Source organism: Aotus nancymaae, unplaced genomic scaffold (genome assembly GCF_030222135.1).
Source record: "Aotus nancymaae isolate 86718 unplaced genomic scaffold, 86718_ANA_hifiasm-v0.15.2.pri h1tg000059l, whole genome shotgun sequence".
In the NCBI taxonomy this organism is placed as follows: domain Eukaryota; kingdom Metazoa; phylum Chordata; class Mammalia; order Primates; family Aotidae; genus Aotus; species Aotus nancymaae.
Window position 1 is genome coordinate 2,690,064 of NW_026988473.1, and position 24,876 is coordinate 2,714,939.

A 24,876-nucleotide genomic window follows, 5' to 3' on the forward strand; every position below is an offset into this window, starting at 1 on the left:
GGCTCAACCTCGGCTCACTGTAACCTCTGCCTCCCTCGTTCAAGTGATTGTCCTGCCTTAGCCTCCTGAGCAGCTGGGACTACAAGAGCGTACAATGATACCTGGGTAATTGTATTATCAGTGGAGACGAGGTTTTGCCATGTTGGCCAGGCTGGTCTCGAACTCCTGACCTCAAGTGATCCACCCACTTCAGCCTCCCAAAGTGCTGGGATTACAGGTATGAGCCACCATGCTGGACCTTCCATGCCCTTTCCACAGGCCACCTTATTCCTCCCACAACCTGGATCTGGCACTGTGGGTGCCCAGACTTCCAATTCCACTGTGTACTGCTCCCCTCCAGCCCAGGCCTCCTAAAGCCAGCAGCAGATGTCTTAGAGTCCCTCAGACTCAGCGTGTACAAACGTGACCCTGTCCTCTCAGTCTGACCCACTGCTTCTCCTCTATTTCCCATTTGAGGGGATGGCACAGCAAATCAGTCAAGACACACACACGGCAGGTATCCACGACCCCTCCTCCTGCACATCCAGCGTATGACCACATCCTGTAGAGTGCTCCTCCTCCTATACCTCTCAGCTCTCCTCTCCATACTCTGTTTACTGCCTGAGACCATGTCCTTCTAGCATGGGGATGATAAAACACCTTAATTTTCTCAACAGTATCTGCTTTTGTATCAGTTCTTTCTGAAACATGAACTTGACCTTGTCATTTCCCTAATTCTATGATCGCCATGAGTTGCTCCTGCCTTGAGAATGCACTCCTGGCTTGCCACAAGCCTTGTGTGACTTGGCCAGCCATTCTGTGACTTCATCTCACAGCATTCTCCACTTTGGCCACTTTGCCCCAGGCGCTCTGGCCGCTGCTGTTTGAGTACACCAACGCCCATTCCCACGGGAGGTCTTTGGTCCAGCTGTTCCCTCTACCTGGGAGGTTCCTTTTTGCTATACAATCTCAACTCCAGTATTACCTCCTCAGAGGAGCTGTCCCAATTTCCTGTTTTTTTTTTAATTTTTAAATTTTTTTAATTTTTTTAGATGAAGTCCTGCTCTATTGCCCAGGCTGGAGTGCAGTGGCACGATCTCAGCTCACTGCAGCCTCCGCCTCCCGGGTTCAAGCAATTCTCATGCCTCAGCCTCCTGAGTAGCTGGGAATGCAGGCGCCTGCCACCACGCCAGGCTAATTTTTGTATTTTTAGTATAGACAGTGTTTTGCCATGTTGGCCAGGCTGGACTTGAACTCCTGGCCTCAAGTGATCCACCCACCTCGGCCTCCCAAATTGCTGAGATTACAGATGTGAGCCACAGCGCCCAGCCGGTACCCAGTAATTTCTTTTCTTTTTTTTTTTTTTTTCCTGAGATGGAGTCTTGCTCTATTGCCCAGGCTGGGGTGCAATGGCACAATCTTGGCTCACTGCAACCTCCACCTCCTGGGTTCCAGCGATTCTCCTGTCTCAGCCTCCTAAGTAGCTGGGATTATAGGTACCCCCCACCATGCCCAGCTAATTTTTGTATTTTTAGTAGAGATGGGGTTTCACCATGTTGGCCAGGCTGGTCTCAAACTCCTGACCTTAGGTGATCCGCCCATCTTGGCCTCCGAAAGTGCTGGGATTATAGGCATGAGCCACTGTGCCCAGCCCATAACCTGTAATTTCTAAATCAGCTCAAGTGCTGCTTCCTCCATGAAGCTTTCCCTGAGTTGATACTCCTCCCCACAGCAGATGTGGCTCCTCCCACCTTCGTGCCCTCACGGATTCCTGTAGAGAGACTGTGCTTTTTTTTTTTTTTTTTTTTTTTTTTTTTTAAGGCAGAGTCTTGCTCTTGTTGCCCAGGCTGGAGTGCAATGGTGAAATCTTGGCTCACTGCAACCTCCACCTCCCGGGTTCAAGCAGTTCTCCTGCCTCAAGCCTCCCGAGTAGCTGGGATTACAAGCACCTGCTACCATGCCCGGCTAATTTTTTATATTTTTAGTAGTGACCGGGTTTCATCATGTTGGCCAGGCTGGTCCTGACCTCAGGTGATCCACCCACCTTGGCCTCCCAAAGTTCTGGGATTGCTGGGATTACAGGCGTGAGCCCCTATGCCCTCCCTTTTTTTTTTTTTTTTTGAGGTGGAGTTTCACTCTTGTTGCCCAGGCTGGAGTGCAATGGAGCAATCTCAGCTCACTGCAACCTCCGCCTCTCAGGTTCAAGCGATTCTCCTGCCTCAGCCTCCCAAGTAGCTGGAACTACAGGCACCCCTGACCACACCTGGCTAATTTTGTATTTTTAGTAGAGATGAGGTTTCTCCATGTTGGTTAGGTTGGCCTCAAACTCCTGACCTTAGGTGATCCGCCCATCTCGGCCTCTCAAAGTGTTGGGATTACAGGTGTGAGCCAATGCACCCAGACCCAGTCTTTTTTTAAAAAAAAACAAAACAGGGTCTCATTCTGTCACTCAGGCTGGAGTGCAGTGGCACAATCAGTTCATTGTAGCCTTGAATTCCTGCTCAGGGAATCTGCCCTCCTCAGCCTCCTGAGTAGCTAATTGTTTTGGGTTTTTCGGTAAAGATGGGGTCTCACTATATTGCCCTGACTGGGAGACTTGCCTATATCCTGTATAGAGCTGATGTCCATCATGGCATTCAGTCCTGGTTTACACCTGAGATGCACACATAGTGTCTCAGCATAGAGGCTAATTTCTTTTTTCACCTGACTTGCCCCCTGACAATGTGGCCTCATGTCACTCACATTGCAATCCCAGTGCCCTGCACAAACAGGTGTTCTTTCTGGGGAAGGAAGGAATAAATGAACAATTGATCTGATGGTTAAAAAATGCCATCAATTTGCAGAGTAGCAGAAAGTGCACTGGACTAGCTATCAGAAGACATGGTTTATGGTTCTAATTTCATCACTAAACTAGCTGCATGACCTTGGCCAAGCTGCTTAACATCTTTGGGCCTCAGACTGCCAGTTTTCAAATGAGCAAGTTGGATTAAATGACCTCTGCCCCTCCATGCTAGCTCTAAGATTCTGTGATTCAGAGTTAACATCCTCTTAATAGACAAGGACCTCATAGACACTAAATGGCAGCAGCTAGTGTGGCACTGAGTACACACACCAGGAAGTTCTGAAGATCCAGAATGTTGCCGCAGCTCCTGAAGCTGTGCAGGAACCATCTTTATTTCTCCCTGTGCCAGCTCTGTCATGCTGCTGACTCTTTGGTTAATATGCACATTGGCTGTTTTTTGTTTCTCTCTCCAACTAAACTGTGAGCTTCTTGATGACAGATTCCAAGTCTTATGCTTCAAATCTTGAGGTCCTTTAAGTTAGAACCTGGAGCTGGGCGTGGTGGCTTCCTGTAATCCCAGCACTTTAGGAGGCCAAGGCCAGCAGATCACGAGTTCAGGAGATCAAGACCATCTTGGCTAACGTGGTGAAACCCCCATCTCTACTAAAAATACAAAAAATTAGCCAGATGTGGTGGCATGCGCCTGTAGTCTCAGCTACTCAGGAGGCTGAGGCAAGAGAAGCACTTGAACCCGGGAGGTGGAGGTTGCAAAGAGCCGAGATTGTGCCACTGCACTCCAACCAAGACTCCATTTCAAAAAAAAAAAAAAAAAAGGAACTGGCATATATTTTGTGGTTGATGATAATAGTTATATGGAGATCCAATCAAATCAAATGTTAGACAGTGGGTGGCAAGTTTAATCAGAAATATACCAGAGAAGGCTGGGCGCAGTGGCTCACGCCTGTAATCTCAGCACTTTGGGAGGTTGAGGAGGGCAGATCACTTGAGGTCAGGAGTTCGAGACCAGCCTGGCCAACATAGTGAAACTGCATCTAAAAATATGAAAATTAGCCAGGGCTGGCTGGAGTGGCTCACGCCTGTAGTCCCAGCACTTTGGGAGGCTGAGGCGGGCATATCACAAGGTCAGGAGATCAAGATAATCCTGGCCAACACAGTGAAACCCTGACTGTACTAAAAATACAAAAAAAATTAGCTGGGTGTGGTGGTGGGCACCTGTAATCCCAGCTACTTGGGAGGCTGAGGCAGGAGAATCGCTTGAACCTGGGAAGCAGAGGTTACAGTGAACAGAGATAGCACCATTGCACTCCAGCTTGGACAATAAGAGAAAACTCTGTCTCAAAAAAAAAAAAAGAAATACACCAGAGAACAAAGACAAAGCAGTGGAAATTATGGACATTGTTCTATCAAGAGCATCAAAGTTATATGCCTATTTGCCTGTGTATTAAGAATCAACTTAAATACACATGGAGGCCGGGCACAGTGGCTTCCACCTGTAATCCTAGCACTTTGAGAGGCTGAGGTGGGTGGATCACTTCAGGTCAAGAGTTTGAGACCAGCCTGGCCAACATGGTAAAACCCCATCTCTACTAAAATAAAAATTAGCTGGGCATGGTGTCGCACACCTGTAATCCCAGCTACTCTGGAGGCTGAGGCAGGAGAATTGCTTGAACCCAGGAGGTGGAGGTTGCAATGGGCTGATATCATGCCACTACACTCCAGCCTGGGCGACAGAGTGAGTGAAGCTCCATCTCAAAAAAAAAAAAAAAAAAAGAAAAACAAAGAAATATTAAGAGGTCCCATTAAGAGGCACAATGTGGTTTCAAAAAAAGGAAGCTACTGAGGATTCCACTTTATGTTCCAGCAAGTCAGAACTGCATATTCCATTTGTTCACTTTTCTGAATTTGTTGACAAGAAAAATGCACAAAATATATTAGAGGATATATTACATGAGTAGTAAATAGGAAAATGAAATAGAAAATACTGACAATGGTGGGCATGGTAGCTCATGCCTGTAATGCCAGCACTTTGGGAGTTTGAGACCAGCCCAGACAACATAGTGATACCATATCTCTACAAAAAATACAAAAATTGCCCAGTGTAGTGGCCCACACCTGTAATCCTAGCACTTTAGGAGGCCGAAGTAGGTGGTCACTTGAGGTCAGGAGTTCGAAACTAGCCTGGCCAACATGGCAAAACCCTATCTCTACTAAAAATACAAAAAAAATTAGCCCGGCGTGGTGGTGTATGCCTGTAATCCTAGCTACTCCGGAGGCTGAGGTGGGAGGATGGTTTGAGCCCGGGAGGCAGAGGTTTCAGTGAGCTAAAATAGTGTCACTGTACTCCAGCCTGGGTGACAGAGTGAGACCCTGCCTCAAAATAAGAAAAGAAAATACTGAATACTGCTGGGCATGGTGGTGTGTACCTGTAGTCCCAGCACTTTGGGAGGATGATGAGCTGGGGAGGTCGGGAGGATGAGCTGGGGAGGTCAGGACGCCTCACTTGAGGCCAGGTTTTTTTTTTTTTTTTTTAGTTTTTTTTTTTTAAGACAGTGTTTTCCCACATTGGCCAGGGTGGTCTTAAACTCCTGACCTCAGGTGATCTGCCTGCCTCTGCCTCCCAAAGTGCTGGGATTACAGGCGTGAGCCACCACACCCGGCAAAGGCCAAGGGTTTTGAGATCCACTTGGGGCAACACAGGGGGAATCCATCTCCACAAAAATTCTAAAAAATCAGCCAGGTGTGGTGGCGCATGCCTGTAGTCCCAGCTACTGAGAAGGTTGAGGTGGAAGGATCACTTGAGCCTAGGAGGTTGAGGCTGCAGTGAGCTATGATTGTGCCACCCAGCCTGCCTGGGTGACAGAGAGACCTCGTCCAAAAAAGAAAGAAAGAAAAGTAAAATACTAAGACATATTATAGAAAATACCAACATTTAAGCAAAGCATAAACCTTCACCCACGGAAACATATGCACTAAAAACATATGGAGCCAGGCACAGTGGCCTACTCTTATAATCCCAAGCCAGGTTTTGGAAGGCTGAGGCAGGAGGATCCCTTGAGGCCAGGAGTTCCAGACTACTCTAAGCAACACAGCGAGATCCCATATTTACCAAAAATTTTAAAATTAGCCAGGGGCTGGGAGCAGTGGCTCACCCTATAATCTCAGCTGTTGAGGAGGCCAAGGCGGGTGGATCACTTGAGGTCAGGAATTAAGAGACCAGCCTGGCCAACATGGTGAAACCCTGTCTCTACTAAACAAAAGTAGCCTAGTGTGGCGGCGTGTGCCTGTAATCCCAGCTACTCAGGAGGCTAAGGCAGGAGAAACGCTTGAACCCTGGAGGCAGAAGTTGCAGTGAGCTGAGGATTGCACCACTCCACTCCAGCCTGGGCGACAAAGGGAGACTCCATTTATTTTATTATTTATTTTTATAAATTTTATTTTATTTTATTTTATTTTTCGAGACTCAGTCTTGTTCTGTCACCCAGGCTGATGTGTAGTGGCACGATCTCGGTTCACTGCAATCTCCGCTTCCCGAGTTCAAGCGATTATCCTGCCTCAGCCTCCTGAGTAGCTGGGATTACAGGCGCGCACCATGATGCCCAGCTAATTTTTTTTTTTTTGTATTTTTAGTAGAAACAGGGTTTCACCATGTTGGCCAGACTGGTCTTGAATTCCTGAACTCATGATCTGCCCACCTTGGCCTCCCAAAGTGCTGGGATTACAGATGTGAGACACCATATCTGGCTGAGACTTCATCTTGAAAAAAAAAAAAATCAGCCAGTCACCATGGTATGCACTGGTAGTCTCAGCTACTAGTGAAGCTGAGGCAAGAGGACTGCCTGAGAGTTTGAGGTTACAATGAGCTATGACTGCACCCTTGCACTCTAGCCTGGGAACAGAAGGAGACCCTGTCTCTAAAACAAAAATAGCCAGGTGGGGTGGCTCCCGCCTGTGATCCCAACACTTTGGGAGGCAGAGGTGGGCGGATCACTTGAGGTGAGGAGATTGAGACCTCCTTGGCCAACATGGTGAAATCCTGTCTCTACTAAAAATACAAAAAGTAGCCAGGTGTGGTGGTGCACGCCTGTAATCCCACCTACTCGGGAGGCCGAGGCAGGAGAATTGCATGAACCTGGGAAGCAGAGGTTGCAGTGAGCTGAGATTGTGCCTCTGCACTCTAACCTGGGTGACAAGAGTGAGAATCCGTCTAACAAAAATAAATAAATAAATAAATAAACACACAGATGGGTAAATCCTGTCATCAGCTCCAGTAATAAAGGAGTAAGGTGCAGATGCAGGGTCTCCCACTTTTCTTCTACCAATAAAGTTATGCAGGAATAGAAAGTTAACGATATGCATCTCAACAATAAGAAGATAATTCGATCGACAGTAGAAATAAATCTAGAAATTATGACCAAATCCAAACATAAACTCTAGGCTGTGGCAAATCAAGTATAATTGCAAAAAATATATAACATGAAAATCTTACCTTAAACTCAGTCAAATATTTTCTTGCAGTCCCCCAGAGAGTGCAAAAATAGCCAGAAAGAAGGTAAAGACTAAATACACTTCAGAGTTTAAATATTTAGCAAACATATTTTTGGGAAAAAAGAAAAAAACTGTCATTTTATTTATTTATTTATTTATAAGATGGGGTTTCACCATATTGGTCAGGCTGGTCTCGAACTCCTGACCTCAGGTGATCCGCCCACCTCAGCCTCCCAAAGTGCTGGGATTACAGGCGTGAGCCACCGTGCCCGGCCCTAAGACTGTCATTTAAAAGTTACATTCTTCAAATACAACATACAGTATAATTAAAGAGACCGTGAAAAGTAATTGATTGGCTATATTAAGCTTATAATATCACATAAAAAGCTGCACTCCTGGCTGGGCACGGTGGTTCATGTCTGTAATCCCAGCACTTTGGGAGGCCGAGACGGGCGGATCACCTGAGATCAGGAATTCGAGACCAGCCTGGTCAACATGGTGAAACACCGTCTGTACTAAAAATACAAAAATGAGCCGGGCGTGGTGGTAGGTCCCTATAGTCCCAGCGATAAGAATTACTTGAACCTGGTAGGTGGAAGTTGCAGTGAGCTGGGATGGTGCCACTGCACTCCAGCCTGGGCAACAGGGGGAGACTCCGTCTCAAAAAAAAAAAAAAATGCCAGGCACCATGGCTCACACCTATAATCCCAGCACTTTGGGAGGCTGAGGTGGGCGGATCACGAGGTCAGTTTGAGACCAGCCTGGCCAACATAGTGAAACCCAGCTCTACTGAAAATACAAAAATTAGCCGGGAATGGTGGTGCATGACTGCAGTCCCAGCTACTCGGGGGGCTGAGGCAGGAGAATCATTTGAACCCGGGAAGCAGAAGTTGTGAGCCGAGATTGTGCCACTGCACTCCAGCCTGGGCAACAGAGCAAGATTCCATCTCAAAAAAAGAAAAGATAATCTTGTGGCCAGGTGCAGTGGCTCACACCTGTAATCCCAGTACTTTGGGAGGCAGGCCAATTGCTTGAGCCCAGGATTTGGAGACCAGCCTGGGCCAAAGGGTGAAAAGTCATCTATAATATAAATCCAAATACAATAATTAGCCAGGTGTGGTGGTGTGTGCCTGTAGTCCCAGCTATTCAGGAGGCTGAGGTGAGAAGACTGATCACCTGAGCCCTGGAGGTGGAGACTGCAGTGAGCCAAGAGTACACCACTGCGCTCCGTCCTGGGTGCCAGAGCAAGACCCTGCCTCAAAAAAAAAAAAAGCTGCACTCTGACATGGCCTCTAAAGAGGACATCCTCAACTGGAGACAGTAGAGGTAAGTGGAGCAGAAAGACTAGGTCACAAGAAGAGCTGGAATAAAAACAGAGTTAAGAACTTGGCCTAAGATGCACATACCTCCTGGTTTGGTTTGCAGTAGTACAGGCTTTGGTTTCTATCACTTCTATTCCAGCTGCAATGACAGCTGCAGGAACAGTTTCTCTGGAACAATTATTATTGCATCAACCTTCTCTGCTCCAGAACATATGTGCCTCTCTTACTCTCACAAAACCAAGCTTCTCTGCAAGGATTCAATGCTCTCTAGCTTTCACACTCCTCCTTCCCTCAAAAGCATCACTGCACTACTTTACTGGCCGATTCAATAAATATGAAGGAATGAGTGCCAACTATGCCTGGCACCGCTCTAGGCATTGGGGATTCAGCAATGAACCAAACTTCCTGCCCCACGGGGCTTATATCCAAATGCAATTTGAAGACTAGTTCTTATGGTCTAAATTATCTTACAGCAATTCATTGGAATGATAATTGTTTTCTGAGTATGTCACATTCTCATGGTGTCCTTTCATTGATGTGAAGTCTTCAAAGGTAAAAGCCAAGCCTTTTACTTTTTCAAACCTCCTTTCTCTATCCAAGCACTTAATTTAGCATTGGGCACAATGTACTCAGTAAGTACCCAAATCCTAAATGTAGAAGAAAAAGAAACTGGAGAATGTACTGTACACTTAAAACTTTGTTAAAAGGGTAAATCTCACATCAAGTGTTCTTAGCACAATAAAATAAAAATAAATTTAAAAATAGAACTGGCTGGATGCAGTGGCTCAGGCCTATAATCCCAGGCACTTTGAGAGGTCAAGGCAGGAGTATCACATGAGACCAGGAGTTCAAGACAAGCCTGGGCAACACAGTGAGACCCTGTTTATATGGAAAAAATGTTAACAAGTAAAAAATTTTAAAAAACAATAGGAAAACCAGCAATCCTTTCTAAAATAAGTTATCTTTTAGTTTCCAAATGGTGTTCATGTCCGTTAGTCCATTTCACTCCACAACAATCCTAGGAGGAAACAGGGCAGGAGTCACTACTTCTGTTTTATTTTATTTATTTATTTTTTGAGACAGAGTCTCACTCTGTCACCCAGGCTGGAGTGCAATGGCACAATCTCGGCTCACTGCAAGCTCTGCCTCCCAGGCTCAAGGGATTCTCCTGCCTCAGTCTTCCAAGTAGCTGGGATTACAGGCATGTGCCACCATGCCCATCTGATTTTTGTATTTTTAGTAGAGACAGCCTGTTAAAGGCCAGTCTTGAACTCCTGACCTCAAGTGATTCACTCAGGCTGGACTGAATTCCTGAACTCAGGAGTTGCCTAGGCTGGTCTTGAACTTCTGACCTCAGGTGATCCACCTACCTCGGCCTCCCAAAGTGCTGGGATTACAGGCATGAACCACTCCAAAGTGCTGGCCTGCTTCTGTTTTATTAAAGAGAGAATTGAAGTTCTGATGGGTTCAGAACCTCTCACAAAGTGGCTGAAGGAAAACCAGCTTCAGCAGAAACTGATGAAAGGTAGTGAATGCCCTTGAAGAAGATGAACAAAGATCAGATTCACTGGGAGGGGCTAAACAGGTCTAAGTGCTTAAGCACTTGGCCCTGTGGGCAAGTGGCTGGAGACCTGTATGACTATCACCACCAACCCAAGCTGGGAAGCTAGTCCAATGTTGCAAACAGACCCTGAAGCCCCAGGGTGCCAGAAACTTCCAGCAAGCACAGGTGTAGCTAAGGCACAGGCTCTGCATCTTTGAGCTCCACTCCCGGCATGGCAGAAAGTCCCACCATTTTAGAGGGGAGAAGTGAAGGTGGCCTGGCCCCAAAGCGAAGCTAAGGCTGCTAAAGAGCAGGTGGGTCCCAGACACTGCTGCAGTTGCCCCAACAGCCAAATTCAACCCCAGTACTCAGGAGCAGTGGCTCTGTAAGCAGAAGGTAACATACCTGGAAAAAATGGCAGCAAGGAAGCACGGGGCCAGGGAGGGTCCCAAAGAAAGGGTCAGCCACATTCCATGTAATTTACAAGAACCTCATGTGATACCCATGTTTGACGATACGAGAATCTGTGGCCGGGCGCGGTGGCTCACGCCTGTAATCTCGGCACTTTGGGAGGCCGAGGCAGGTGGATCACGAGGTCAAGAGATCGAGACCATCCTGGTCAACATGGTGAAACCCCGTCTCTACTAAAAATACAAAAAATTAGCTGGGCACGGTGGCGCGTGCCTGTAATCCCAGCTACTCAGGAGGCTGAGGCAGGAGAATTGCCTGAACCCAGGAGGCGGAGGTTGCGGTGAGCTGAGATCACGCCATTGCACTCCAGCCTGGGTAACAAGAGCGAAACTCCGTCTCAAAAAAAAAAAAAAAAAATCTGCAGGGCATTCCTGCCTTCCTTTTTTTTTTTTTTTTTTAACCCTCTGATCAATTCAGATTCAACTTCCAAACTTAAAAGAAAACTTTCTGTCACTTAAAGCTTATAATCACCCCACCCAACACCCTTTAACCATAGGAGGAGTTTTTATTCCTTCTAGGAATAAAAGTCCTTGGAAAGTCCTTTGAGGGCTACAAATGTGGTCTGGCCCTTGCCTTCAAGGAACTTACAGTCTAGTGGAGGTGGGTGGAGGAGGGAGACATTCAGGAAATTGTTAAGTAACAAAATCAGAGAGCACAGGATTGAGGTGATAAAGGGCACTGAATGGATGGTAAAGGAAAGTGGGCAAGCAGTTCAGTCAGATGATACTGGGATAGAAGAGCGAGAATGAACATGGAGGAGGGGGTGGGCCAAATGATGGAGAGAAGGCTGGAGAGAAAGAGACTTCAGGAGGTAGGTGATGATGAGAAAGAGCCAGCTGGAGTCAGGAAAGAGGGAAAAATAGAGACTGGGGACACCAGGGTTGGAGGTCAGAGAGAGAAACCAGGAGTTAGGAAAGGGAAGAGGGTGCGGTGTGGTGGCTCACACCTGTAATCCCAGCACTTTGGGAGGCCAAGGCAGGCGGATCACCTGAGGTCAGGAGTTTGAGACCAGCCTGGCCAACATGGTGAAACCCTGTCTCTACTAAAAACACAAAAATTAGCTGGGCATGGTGGCACGTGCCTGTAATCTCAGCTACTAGGGAGGCTGAGGCAGGAGAATTGCTTGAACCCAGGAGCCGGAGGTTGCCGTGAGCCGAGATCGTGCCATTGCACTCCAGCCTGGGCAACAAAAGTGAAACTCCGTCTCAAAAAAAAAAAAAAAAAAGAAAGAAAAAAGAAAAACTGAGGCTTTAAAGAGTTCATTAAGATCAAATAGCTAGTAGGCAGCAGAGTAGCCCCTCAGTCTCTTTTTTTATTTAAAGATCGGGGTTTCTCCATGATGGCCAGGCTGGTCTTGAACTCCTGACCTCAGGTGATCCACCCACCTTGGCCTCCCAAAGTGCTCGGATTACAGGCATGAGCCACCGTGCCCGGCTGCCCCTCAATCTCTGATGTTAAAGCTTTTTTTTTTCTTTTTTAACAATAGAGTCTTGTTCTGTCATCCAGGCTGGAATGCCACTGCCAGCCTCTGCCACCTGGGTTCAAGAGATTCTCTTGCCTCAGCCTCCTGAGTAGCTAGGACTACAGGCACGTGCCACCATGTCTGGCTGTTTTTTGTATTTTTAGTGGAGACCAGGTTTCACCACGTTGGCCGGACTGTTCTCGAACTCCTGACCTCATGTGATCTGCCCACCTTGAACTCCCAAAGTGCTGGGAATATAGGCATGAGCCACTGCACCTGGCCACCCCTTTTTTTTCTTTTACAGGCATGAGCCACCGTGCCTGGCCAAAGCTTTTTAACCACTGTTTATGCTACCTCCTGGGGAAACTTCATGACCAACTTCTCTATTTTAGTTTAGAGCTACACTACTTGGGACATCCTTACTTCCTCCTTAACGTTTAAGGAGAAATTGGAAATAGTTTAGCTTAACCAGACTAAAGAATACTCTTTTCACACCCTAAAGTCTCCCAAAAGAAATGGGTAGGCCAGGTGTGGTAGCTCACGCCTATAATCCCAGCACTTTGGGAGCCAGGGCAGGTGGATCACCTAGGTCAGGAGTTTGAGATCAGCCTGGCCAACACGATGAAACCCCGTCTCTACTAAAAATACAAAACATTAGCCGGGTGTGATGGTGGACACCTGTAATCCCAGCTACTCAGGAAGCTGAAGCAGCATAACTGCTTGAATCCAGGAGGCGGAAGTTGCAGTGAGCCAACATCGGGCCACTGCACCCCAGCCTGGATAGTAAGAGGGAAACTCCATCCCCTGCTCACCTCAAAAAAAAGAAATGGGTGACTGGAATTTGACTCTCAGCATTTGTTGGGTCTTAGCTTTGCTCAAAAAGGCAGTGATTTATTAATCTCTTGTTAAGATACCAATTTATTCCAGCCAGGGACTGTTCTCAATGCCTCTAGAATGAATTTTTCTTTCCCTCTTCCCATAGGGTTGAAGCCATAGAGTTCATAGTTCTAGTGGCCTTTTTGGGGAATCCCCCAAGCTCTATTCTCCCTGAAAATGGCTCTTTTAGGACAATGCAGTGAGCCTCACAGATCTGTCCTTGCCAATCAGAGCCACTGTGATGGTGGGAGGAATCACTAGCCATCTGTCTATCTCTTATCTCACCCTGCATATCTGCTTTGGAATATTAACAAAGCCTGCCTGTAGAGAAACCATTGTGTATAACTGTTTAAATGTCCCATTCCCCTAATGCAGACTAGTATGGTTTTCTACTGGAAAAGAGCTGGCTGCAATCTGACACATTTTGCTCTACTTGCAGTCCCATTCAAAATAAATTCTACTACTACTATTTTAGAGCCTTTTTTTGGTGGGGGGGGGGTGATGGAGTCTCACTCTCTAGCCCAAGCTGGAGTGCAATGGCTCGATCTCAGCTCACTGCAACCTCTACCTCCTGGGTTCCAGTGATTCCCCTGCCTCAGCCACCCAAGTAGCTGGGATTCCAGGCATGCACCACCACTCCCAGCTAATTTTTTTTTTTTTGGTAGAGATGGGTTTTGTCATATTGGCCAGACTGGTCTAGAACTCCCGACTTCAGTTGATCCACCCGCTTTGGCCTCCCAAAATGCTGGGATTACACAAGCATGAGCCACCGTGTCTGGCCTGTTCTAAAACCTTCCTAGGTTTCCTCCCAGCATGACACTGAGTTAAACTTGGAGGTATCTTTTTGCCAAGGGTGTGCAACTTCCCTCCTTGAGGGTTAATTACTTAAGGGGGTCTGGATGTGAAGCAAAAGGGCCAGACCAAGTTGTTACCCCTAGAAACTTTCTCTTTGCCGCCAAGTTTGCCCTGGGTTATAAGGGAAAGTGGGAAGGAAATAAAGCTGTTATTTTGCAAATAGCAAGAAGGCCCTACACTTAATCTGACAATGGCAAAAGTCTTTCTCTCCTGCTTCAAAACCAAACCAAACAAGCTGCTGACTTCTATGCCTACAGAGAGCTAGATGCCTATGGAACCATATCTGGTAGCACCAGTGAGAGAGACTGCAGCTTTTAAAATATATTTTACTATAGTCGGAAAGATTTAAAGAGGCTTTAGATCTGATATAGTTTCTGTGATTATCTTCTTTGTATCAGTACTTTGAAAGTCTAAGCAGTCTGCACAAAACTGGTATCAAAATAAAGAATATTTCCCAGTGACTAGAATGCAAGAGGATGATATCGTATTAACAAACCATTTTGCTGTGTGAGATGTGTCAGTCAGCTGTTGGAGTAATTATGCAAGCTCCTTAACCTTTCTATACTTCAGTTGTCTATCTTTAAAATGAATAAAGCGCTAACAGGCACTTTAGCTTGTCTCCTAAGGATGTTGTGAAACAAAGGAGAGAAAGTCCGTACAAACTCCCCAAGTTCTGCATGTGGAAAAACCTTGTGTGGTAATAAATAATAATACCCTGCATTTACGTAGCGCTTTTACCTTAGAGTTCAACCCTTGACAGAATTAGAAGGTATCATTATTTTAATCGTCTTTAGGCAACGTCCTCCTCAAAGAGTTGATGGCTGTTTATGCAGGTTCTATGATTCACTCCATGCCCTACCTTTCTGCTCCATTCCCTGCTCCCAGGAGTCAGAGCTTAAAGAGTGGAAAACCAAGGCAGGGAGAAAAAGATTTGTGTGACACCGCTCGGCAAAGGCGTAGTGGAGCCAATAGTGCCAACCCCGATGTGTAACGCCTCAGTCACCGTCCTTTGTGGGATTTAGAATTTAAACGGGCCCCAGAGCAAGAGATTGGCTGGGGAAATGCCCGGATCGCCGCTGGGCTGCTCGCATGGCATTGCTCGGGTACCTCCGGCCGGGCTCCGTCGACGTTCGGAGCCTACTGACCCGTCGGGCAGCTGTCGGGCCGCGGGAGCTGGTCCGTGGGCAGGTCCAGCGCGGCTCGGGCGGCCGCTGCCCCGTCGCTGACCCCCGCGCGAAGCTGCGCGCACCAAGAGGAGACATTTTCCCGGCCGGGCCTCCCGCGCCCGTCACGGCCCGGGGCGGCAGGGTCGGGCCGAGGGCCGGGGGCGGCCCGCGCACCTCTCCGTGGGGGGCGCCCCGACTCGTCGGGGGCGGGGTCACGTCCCACCCGGGCCGCCGGGGGCACCGGCGCGGTGGAAAGCTGAGCGTGGCCGAGGAGCGGGGGCTTCCTGGGCCACCTCCCGGGGCGCCTCCGGCCAGCGGTGGGCGCGCCGGCCGCCGCAGCCCCCGGGCCGTCGCGGAGACCGCTCCTGCGCCTGGTACCTGTGGACGTCCTTGTTAAACGCCTGCAGCTCCCCCGGGGAGCCGAGCCCAGGACAGACATGCTACTCCTGTTTCCTGCCCCTTCGGAGCGGCGAGCAGTGGGTGAGGCGGGGCCAGGCCGCTGCACCGAGGAGCCCCCGGGCTCAGGGCGGATGGGCCCCGTGGAGGGGGCGCTGGGGCCTGCCCAGGGATGGCGGGAAGGCCGGCCTCGGCCCACCGGCCGGCGCGCGAAGGGAGGGCAGCCGGCGGCCATGCGACCTCTTCCCTGCGACCTCTCGCCCTGGGCAGGCTGAGCCCGGAGCCCAAGTCCCGCGGGCTCGGCCCGGCGGCCTGACCCCGGGAGACCCCGCTTTGAGGCGGGCATCGGCTGCCTTGGCCCAGGCCTCCCGGCCCTCAGGTTGTGTGACTGTGACGGGCCGCCTGGGGCCGAAGGCGATTGAAGGGGAAGGGGGCGCAGGTCTCCCACTGCTTGGGGGGGTGATGTGCTTTGTGGGGGGTCGGGGGTCACCACCCTCCCAAGAGGGGTGGGGGAGGGCAGCCGGCGCAGCTGGCCGCGAGGGGCGGGGTCACAGAGGCGAAGTGTGTGTGAGCCAGGGTGTGTGGGGGGAGTGCGCGCGGAGGAGGATCGGTGCCCTGCGCGCAGGCGCGAGCAGCCGGCCGGGCCCGAGTCCTGGAAGAAGGCCGACTGGGAGTGGGAGAGGGGGCGACGGGAGGGCTGGCGGCCTGACGCGAGGGGGGGCGGGGAGTCGCGTCGGCGTCGCGGGGCGCGGGCGATTCGAGGCCGACGCATTTGCGCGTGCGCGCGCCGGCGGTGTATCCGCGTTAGAGGGGAGTGACGCGTGCGCGTTCGCGCGCGCCCGGGAGAGCGGTAAGAAGCGCAGGGAGGCCTGAAGGGGCTGGGGGGGGGGCGGTGGAGCGGCGAGCTGGAGGAGGGGTGGGGAGGCGGCGCCTGCGCAGTGCGCCTCGGAGGAGCTGTGTGTATGTGAGAGTCTGACGGGTTCAAAATGGCTGCGGCTGCTCCAGCGGCTCGTCCTGTGTGAGGGAAACAACACCCCTCCCCGGCGGCGGCGGCGGCGGCGGCGGCGGCGGCGGCTCTCGGAGCACCTTCCCAGCGGCTGGGCCTGTCGCCGCTCTGTCTTTCCTGGGCAGGGGGCGCTCCGGGAGGAGGGGCAACGCCAGGGGGCCCATCCCCCGGAATCTCTCCTTTGCGACTGGGGAGTAGCCGGGGGGCTCGTCCCGCAGCGCAGAGCCGGAGCTGAGCGGGAGACCCGAGGGGAGCTGGGGCCCCCATTCCGGCGCGCCGCGCGGCTCCCGCCCTGTCCGCCCCCCGGGGCCGGGGCCCGCGTTCCGGGGGGCCGGGGCGGCGCGGGGATCTTCGGGCCGACCGGTCTCAGCTGATCCGCTGCCGCTCCCGGAGGCGACCAGCCGCTGCTGGCCGAGGGCACGGCGAGGAGGGCGCTCCCTGCGGCCGGGGCCGGCCCGGGGGAGGCGGGGGCGCCCCGGGCTCGGCGCCGAGGGATCGCGCTCCCCTCTCCTGACGCCTCCGACTCCCGGTCTCCAAAGCCAGAAGAGGAGGTTTGATTCAGCAACTGTTTGCTCCCTTTTTCTGGTCGCTCTGACCCTCTCCGGATACTGGGTTGATCCACGGAAAAACCGAAGACGTTTGGGATTTAATTATTCCTCTCAGCTTTTGGAGTCTTTTACTTCTCACTTGGACAAGAACTCAAGAGCAGAATCTCTGGTGAGCTTCCCCCTCCCCCCTCATTTGGAAGTTTGGTTGACTGTGTTATCCAAAGACCAAATGCAAAGTTTCTATTTCTTTTTCCGATGGGTGAACCATTGAAACGCCTTTTCCTGGGGGAGTCCAGAGAGATTGGCCCTTTTTCCTCTCCGGCCCTGGCCCGGGCGGTCGTCGCCCGGGGGGTGCAAGCACGGTTTCCCTCTCGACTTCGGACCAGGGCTTCCTTCTGGAGGGCTCTGCCACCAACTCCTCTCGCAAACTGTGTCATCGGGTCCTCTGGTCTCGTAGCAGTTTTGAAAGGATGCTGTTAACGTGGCTGTAACGTAGTGACAAAAACGGGGGGGAACCTGCGTTCTCAATGGAAGCCATTATCCATGAGAATATTTAGAAAGAAGGAAACCCTTTCTTGGTATTACGGATTGACCGTCGCCCCGGTCGATCTTTTATTTAATTTTTGCAAAAGATGTATTTTACGTGTATGCATACATGCGATCGTTTATTTTGTTAATGTATCCAAAAAGATCAGATGGAATTTTGGTCCCTGATTTGTACCTCTGAAATTTGTTTCAGAGTTATGCACGTCTTGTGTTGGAGTGGAGGGTAGGTTTGGGAATGAAAAGATCCGGGAGTCTAGAAAGGAAGGCGACGATTGTGCACGGCCTTACAGGAGGGGTATGGGAAATTGTTTTGGGGTCATTTAAATCCTAATTTCTTGTCCTCTTTTTACATAGCCAGTCTGTCCTTCTTTCCTTTAGTTTCTGATTACTGGTGAGAGAGAACTAATTTGGTTTAAGATCTGGATTAGTTCAGTGCTGCTTCACTTGGTCAGCTCTCGAGAGATAAAAGTCCTGGGCTTTCTTTTTTTTTTTTTTTTTTTCTTGCTAATGGTGCCACGAAAGGGGATCCTTGCTAGTTGTAATCCTGTAGGGAGAAACTAGTGGTGTGGCCCGTCCTCAAGGAACTGAAATCAACATCTCGTTTTCGCCTAGGCCTTCGACAGTTGTAATGTGATTAATGTTGAACATGACATGGAACCGCTTGCTCAAGAGCAGAAAGGTCCCAAACTCGTGAAGAGGAACCTGATTTTTCAGAGAACCTTTAACTTAACACATACCTTAAATACATCCTTCCTTGAACAGAAAGCACAAGTTGGAGAATGAGTTCTCATTTCTGCTTATATCATTATTCTTTAGTGTTGCAATCTGGTTCCTAAGGAGGAAGAGGAAGGCAGCCCTGGAGTGGTTTCTTTACAGTAATTTCAACAGAAGAGTGAGAGATGGAACCCGAAGAAGAAAGGATTCGTTACAGCCAGAGATTGGTTAGTATTTTCTCCCCCACCACACCCTCCAGTTTTGAAGTAGGATAACTATTTTGTTTCCGTTTGTGAATATACTGTGAATCTGTGATTAAAACTTCTCAGGTGACTTTTTTGTGCACCATAGGCGGGGGAAAGGTGTATTAATATCGAATTTGGCTTTTGGCCAAAAATATTTAATTTTTATATATTTATCCTGTTTGGAAATGGAGTTATATGTAGCTTTTTTAGTTTTATTTTTTTAATTCTTTTTATTCTTTCAACAGTATGTTTCTCCAGGAAGGCCTATATATGTAACTTTTATAGAAACTATTGTATACCAAAGGATTTTGTGAATTACAATGTGACAAAGATTTCTAATTTTACAATACTAATATTGTCATACATCTGATTAAGTTAGATTAGAATATAAATTTTAGGGCCAAAGCTGTTTGGGGAAGGATAGTGCAATACGTTAAGATTTTGTTGTCCCAGGATTTGTGACTTTGAGCTTGGGAGTAGAACTATGGATTATTTTCTTTGATTTTATAAATTAACACTTTGGTAGCTTTGAAGGGTTGGTGGGATTGATTGAAGACAGGTAGGTAGAATGCTGGATGCTGATAAAGTTCTGTGTTTTGGGAGGAATGTATGAGATAGATATTGTTGAAAGAAATTTTAGACATTTAGAAATGTATACAGATATAAGGATTAGCTTACGTGTGTGAACAAATACTTGGCTCTTTTCTTTTTTTTTGAGATGGAGTTTCGCTCTTGTTACCCAGGCTGGAGTGCAATGGCGCGATCTCGGCTCACCGCAACCTCCATCTCCTGGATTCAGGCAATTCTGCCTCAGCCTCCTGAGTAGCTGGGATTACAGGCACGTGCCACCATGCCCAGCTAATTTTTTGTATTTTTAGTAGAGACGGGGTTTCACCGTGTTGACCAGGATGGGATGGTCTCGATCTGTTGACCTCGTGATCCACCTGCCTCGGCCTCCCAAAGTGCTGGGATTACAGGCGTGAGCCACCGCACCTGGCCCTTACTTGGCTCCTTTAAGCCGTGCTTTCCTCTTAAGGTTTCCCTGTTGGAGTTTGAGAATTCAATTTTTGTTTTTCTTAGTCAAAGAGAGCTTTATTGGCACGGTGGCTCACGCCTGTAATCCCAGCACTTTGGGAGGCCGAGGCGGGTGGATCACGAGATCAAGAGATCGAGACCATCCTGGTCAACACGGTGAAACCCTGTCTCTACTAAAAATAGAAAAATTAGCTGAGCATGGTGGTGCATGCCTGTAATCCCAGCTACTCAGGAGGCTGAGGCAGGAGAATTGCCTGAACCCAGGAGGCGGAGGTTGCGGTGAGCCGAGATCGCGCCATTGCACTCCAGCCTGGGTAACAAGAGCGAAACTCCGTCTCAAAAAAAAAAAAAAATTTATGTTTGAAGAGTGGGCCATGAGGAAAGCCACAGAATTGTTTGTAGTATGGGAAATTTTCTGAACTGAAAGATCCAGAAGATTATTAAAGGAATTTATGGTGGTTTTATTTGGCTCTGCATTTTAGACTGAATTTAGGGGAAAGAAGAATGGTTCTCTAATCCATTTTCTGACCATCTGTACTCTTTTTGAGCAAATACTTTGTTATTTTTTATTTATTTATATTTATTTGTTTTGAGATGGAGTCTTGCTCTATCGCCCAGGCTGGAGTGCAGTGGCGAGGTCTCAGCTAACTACAACCTCCGCCTCCTGGGTTCAAGTGATTCCCCTGCTTCAGCCTCCCTAGTAGCTGGGACTACAGGCTGGCACTGCCACGCCCAGCTAATTTTTGTATTTTTAGTAGAGATGGGATTTTTCCATGTTGGCCAGGATGGTCTCTGTCTCCTGACCTTGTGATCCTCCTGCCTCGGCCTTCTAAAGTGCTGAGATTACAGGTGTGAGCCACTGCGCCCAGCCATGGCCTTATTTTTATTTTTTATTTTATTTTATTTTTGAGACAGAGTGTTGCCCAGGCTGGGGTGCAATGGCTCGATCTTGGCTCCTTGCAACCTCCGCCTCCCGGGTTCAAGCAATTCTCCTGCGTCAGCCTCTCGAGTAGCTGGGACTATAGGTGTGCACCACCACGCCCAGCTAGTTTTTGTATTTTTAGTGGAGACAGGGTTTTTCCATGTTGGAAAAGATGGTCTCCATCTCCTGATCTCATGATCTGCCCGCCTCGGCCTTCTAAAGTGCTGGTATTACAGGCATCAGCCACCTTGCCCAGCCATGGCCTGTTTTTTATTTTTCTTTTTTATTTTATTTTGTTTTTTTGAGACTGAGTTTTGCTCTGTTGCCCGGGCTGGAGTGCAGTGGTACAATCTTGGCTCACTGCAGCCTCTGCCTCCTGGGTTCAAGTGATTCTCCTGCCTTAGCCTCCCAAGTAGCTGAAATTACAGGCATGCGTCAGCATCCCCGGTTAAGTTTGTATTTTTATTAGAGATAGGTTTCTCCATGTTGGTCAGGTTGGTCTCAAAACTCCCAACCTCAGGTGATCTGCCCGCCTAGGCCTCCCAAAGTGCTGGGATTACAGGTACGAGCCACCTCGCCTGGCCGTATTTTTGTTTTTATAGAGACAGGATCTTGCTCTGCCTAGGGTGAAGTTTAGTGGCGTGATCATAACTCACTGTAGCCTCAAAGAGTCTTCCATTCCAGCCTCCTGAGTAGCTAGGACGGACTATAGGTGCGTGCCACCATGCCAGGCTAATTTTCAGGTTTTTTTTTTTTTGACAGAGTCTCCCTCTGTTGCCAGGCTGGAGTGCAGTGTTGTTATCTCGGCTCACTGCAACCTCTGCCTCCCGGGTTCGTGTGATTCTCCTGCCTCAGCCTGCTGAGTAGCTGGGACTACAGGCACATACCACCACTATGCCTAGCTAATTTTTGTATTTTTAGTAGAGTCGGGGTTTCACCATGTTAGCCAGAATGGTCTCGATCTCTTGACCTAGTGATCTGCCCGCCTCAGCCTCCCAAAGTGCTGGGATTACAGGTGTGAGCCACCACACCTGGCCACCCCTGTCTTTTTTTTTTGTAGTGACAGAGCCTTCAGGCTGCTCTTGAACTCCTGGCCTCAAGTGATCCTCTCACCTTGGCGTTCCAAAGTGCTGGGATTACAAATGTGAACCACAGTACCTGGCCGCTTTTTTTTTTTTTAATGACTGCTAGAAAGGTTTGGTGTGTTTTGGAAAGTATATTCAGCATGCATATATTCCAGTGAGCCTAATTTCAGAGATTTGTCTCATTTCCAATTCATGTGTTGAGATTATAATCTTTAACTTTGTAGAGATTAAGCATATCGTAGTGGAATATTGTATCTTTGGGATTTATTTTTATTTTTATATTTCTTGAATTAAACTTTTGGGAACAAAAAAAGAGAAGATGCTATAAAACTTTTTTCCCAGGTAGTTATTGCTATATGGAATTCACTTTTATCATGTCAAGTTGTTAGGTAGATATTTAAGGGATTTTGCATTCAAGACTTCAAAGGAAGAGCCTTTCCAGTGAGCAAAAGTTTTCACGTTATTTTTTTTTTTTTTTAATTTGAGACAGAGTTCTACTCTTGTCACCCAGGCTGGAGTGCAATGGCACTATCTCTGCTCACTGCAGCCATGGCACTATCTCTGCTCACTGCAACCTCTGTCACCTGGGTTTAAGCGATTCTCCTGTCTCAAGCCTCCCGAGTAGCTGGGATTACAGGTGCCCACCACCACACCTGGCTAATTCTTCTATTTTTAGTAAAGATGGGTTTCACCATGTTGGCCAGGCTGGTCTCAAACTCCTGACCTCAGGTGATCCACCTGCCTTGGCCTCCCAAAGTGCTGGGATTATAGGCGTGAGCCACTGTACCTGGACTTTTGGGTTTTGTTGTTGTTGTTTGTTTGTTTTGAGGCCGAGTCTTGCTTTGTTTCCCAGGTTGGATTGCAGTAGCATGGTCTGGATTCACTGCAACCTCTGCCTCCTGGGTTCAGATGATTCTCCTGCCTCAGTGTCCTGAATAGCTGGGACTACAGGTGCCTGCCACCACACCCAGCTAATTTTTGTATATTTAGTGAAGACAGGGATTCACCATGTTGGCCAGGATGGTCTTGAACTCCTGACTTCGAGTGGTCCACCCACATTGGCCTCCCAAAGTGCTGGGTTTACAGGTGTGAGCCATTGTGCCTGGCTTTTGTTTTTTTTTTTTTAACAAGTTAGGGAAGTGTAGTGGGAAGAAGATTGAAGCACTCATGATTTTTGTTTTGGTAAGGTTTCTTTTTCTTTTTTTCTTTTTTTTGAGATGGAGTTTCGCTCTTGTTACCCAGGCTGGAGTGCAATGGCGCGATCTTGGCTCACAGCAACCTCCGCCTCCTGGGTTCAAGCAGTTCTCCTGCCTCAGCCTCTCAAGTAGCTGGGACTACAGGCGTGCACCACCACGCCCAGCTAATTTTTTTTTGTATTTTTAGTAGAGACAGGGTTTCACCATGTTGACCAGTATGGTCTCGATCTCTTGACCTCGTGATCAACCCGTCTCGGCCTCCCAAAGTGCTGGGATTATAGCGTGAGCCACCGCGCCTGGCCCTTCTTTTTTTCTTTAAATTGTGAGGCGATTGCTACCTGTTGCCTATATGAACCCTTAACTAGCATATATTTTCTTTTGTTTAATGTGCTATCTTAGCAGTCTTTGTGTAAGCGGGCACATATATTTGGAGGGATCATTCTTAGTTGGTTTTTTTTTTTTTTTGAGATAGGGTCTCTTTGTTGCCCACTTTGGGGTGCAGTGGCATGATCACAGGTCACTGCAGCCTCGACATCCTCAGCTTAGGTGATCTTCCCACCTAAGCCTCCCAATACAGCCCTTTACCACCATGCCTGGCTAATTTTTGTGTTTTTTGTAGAGATGAGGTTTTGTCGTGTTCCCAAGGCTAGTCTCGAATTCCTGGGCTCAAATGATCTGCCCCCCTTGGCCTCCTAACAAGTCCTTTTGTGGAAAAAAAAAACCAGAAATAACTAATGGTGGCTCATGTGTTTAATCCCAGCACTTTCAGAGGCTGAGACAGGGGAATCACCTGAGGTCAAGAGTTTGAGACAAGCCTGGCTAACATGGTGAAACCCTGTCTCTACTAAAAATACAGAAATTAGCTGGGCACTGGATGTGGTGGTACGTGCCTGTAATCCCAGCTACTTGGGAGGCTGAGGCAGAAGAATTGCTTGAACCTGGGAGTCGGAGGTTGCAGTCAGCCGAGATTTCATCACTGCACTCCATGCCACTGCACTCCATCCTGGGCGACAGAGTGAGACTCCATCTCAAAAAAAAATAAGAAATTAGCCGAGCGTGGATACAGGCACCTGTAATCCCAGCTACTCAGGAGGTGGAGGTAGGAGAATCACTTGAACCCTGGAGGTGGATGGAGGTTGCGGTGAGCCGAGATCGTGCCACTGCACTGCAGCCTGGGGGTGACTGAGACTCTATCTCAAAAAAAAAAAAAGGCCAGGCAGGGTGGCTCACGCCTGTAATCCCAACACTTTGGGTGTCTGAGGCGGGCAGATCACTCAGGGTCTGGCATTTGAGACCAGCCTGACCAACATGGAGAAACCCACTCTACTGAAAATACAAAATTGGCCAGGCGTGGTGGCGCATGTCTGTAATCCCAGCTACTCAGGAGGCTGAGGCAGGAGACTCACTTGAACCTGGGAGGCAGATGTTGCAATGAGCCAAGATTGCGCCATTGCACTCCAGCCTGGGTAACGAGCGACACTCCGTCACACACACAGACACAAAAATTGTTTTTGCCAGTTGTGGTGACTCAAACCTATACTCACAGCACTTTGGGAGGCCAAGGAGGGAGGATTGCTTGAGCCCAGGAGTTCAAGACTAGTCTGGGCAACATAGATCCTTGTTTCTCACCCAAAAAAATTGTTTTTTGGCTAGGCGCAGTTGCTAACTCTTGTAATTGCAGCACTTTGGGAGGCTGAGGTGGGTGGATCACCTGAGGTCAGGAGTTCGAGACCAGCCTGACCAACAAGGTGAAACCCCCCTGTCTACCAAAAATACAAAAATTAGCTGGATGTGGTGGCAGATGCCTGTAGTCCCAGCTACTCAGAAGGCTGAGACAGGAGAATTGCTTGAACCTGGGAAGCGGATGTTGTAGTGAGTTGAGATCACGCAACTGCACTCCAGCCTGGGGGACAGAGTGAGACTGTGTCTCAAAAAAAAAAAAAACTTTTTTTTTGCCTTTTGCCAAGCTTTATTATTTATCTATTATGTGTGGAAAAGAAACGTGCCTTTGAAGGTGGTGTATGTATGTAGATTTGGAGCATAAGCTACACTTTCTGGAACTAGAATATTTTGCAGTGTTGGAGTTGAACAGCTAGGAGATGATGAGGGTGGATAAACAATGTTTGGCTTTTCTTAAGCAAGACTTAGTTTCTTTTTAAGTAATGAAAATATTAGTACTTTTGTATACACATTCCCAGAACAAAGCCAGATTTCTGAGGCA

At 48.5% G+C, this 24,876-nt stretch overlaps 1 long non-coding RNA gene and 1 pseudogene across 1 annotated transcript in view; one reads left to right on the top strand and one right to left on the bottom strand.

Moving 5' to 3' along the window:
• The window catches only part of LOC135270145 (uncharacterized), a 32,871-nt gene extending 17,461 nt beyond the window's left edge, over positions 1 to 15,410 (bottom strand). Inside the window, exon 1 of the long non-coding RNA XR_010338391.1 lies at positions 15,341 to 15,410. This is a non-coding gene — a long non-coding RNA (uncharacterized LOC135270145). The remainder of the gene's footprint in view (positions 1 to 15,340) is intronic.
• A 1,449-nt stretch (positions 15,411 to 16,859) lies between these two features.
• LOC105706467 (WAS protein family homolog 6-like) overlaps positions 16,860 to 24,876 on the top strand; it is a 115,364-nt pseudogene continuing 107,347 nt past the window's right edge.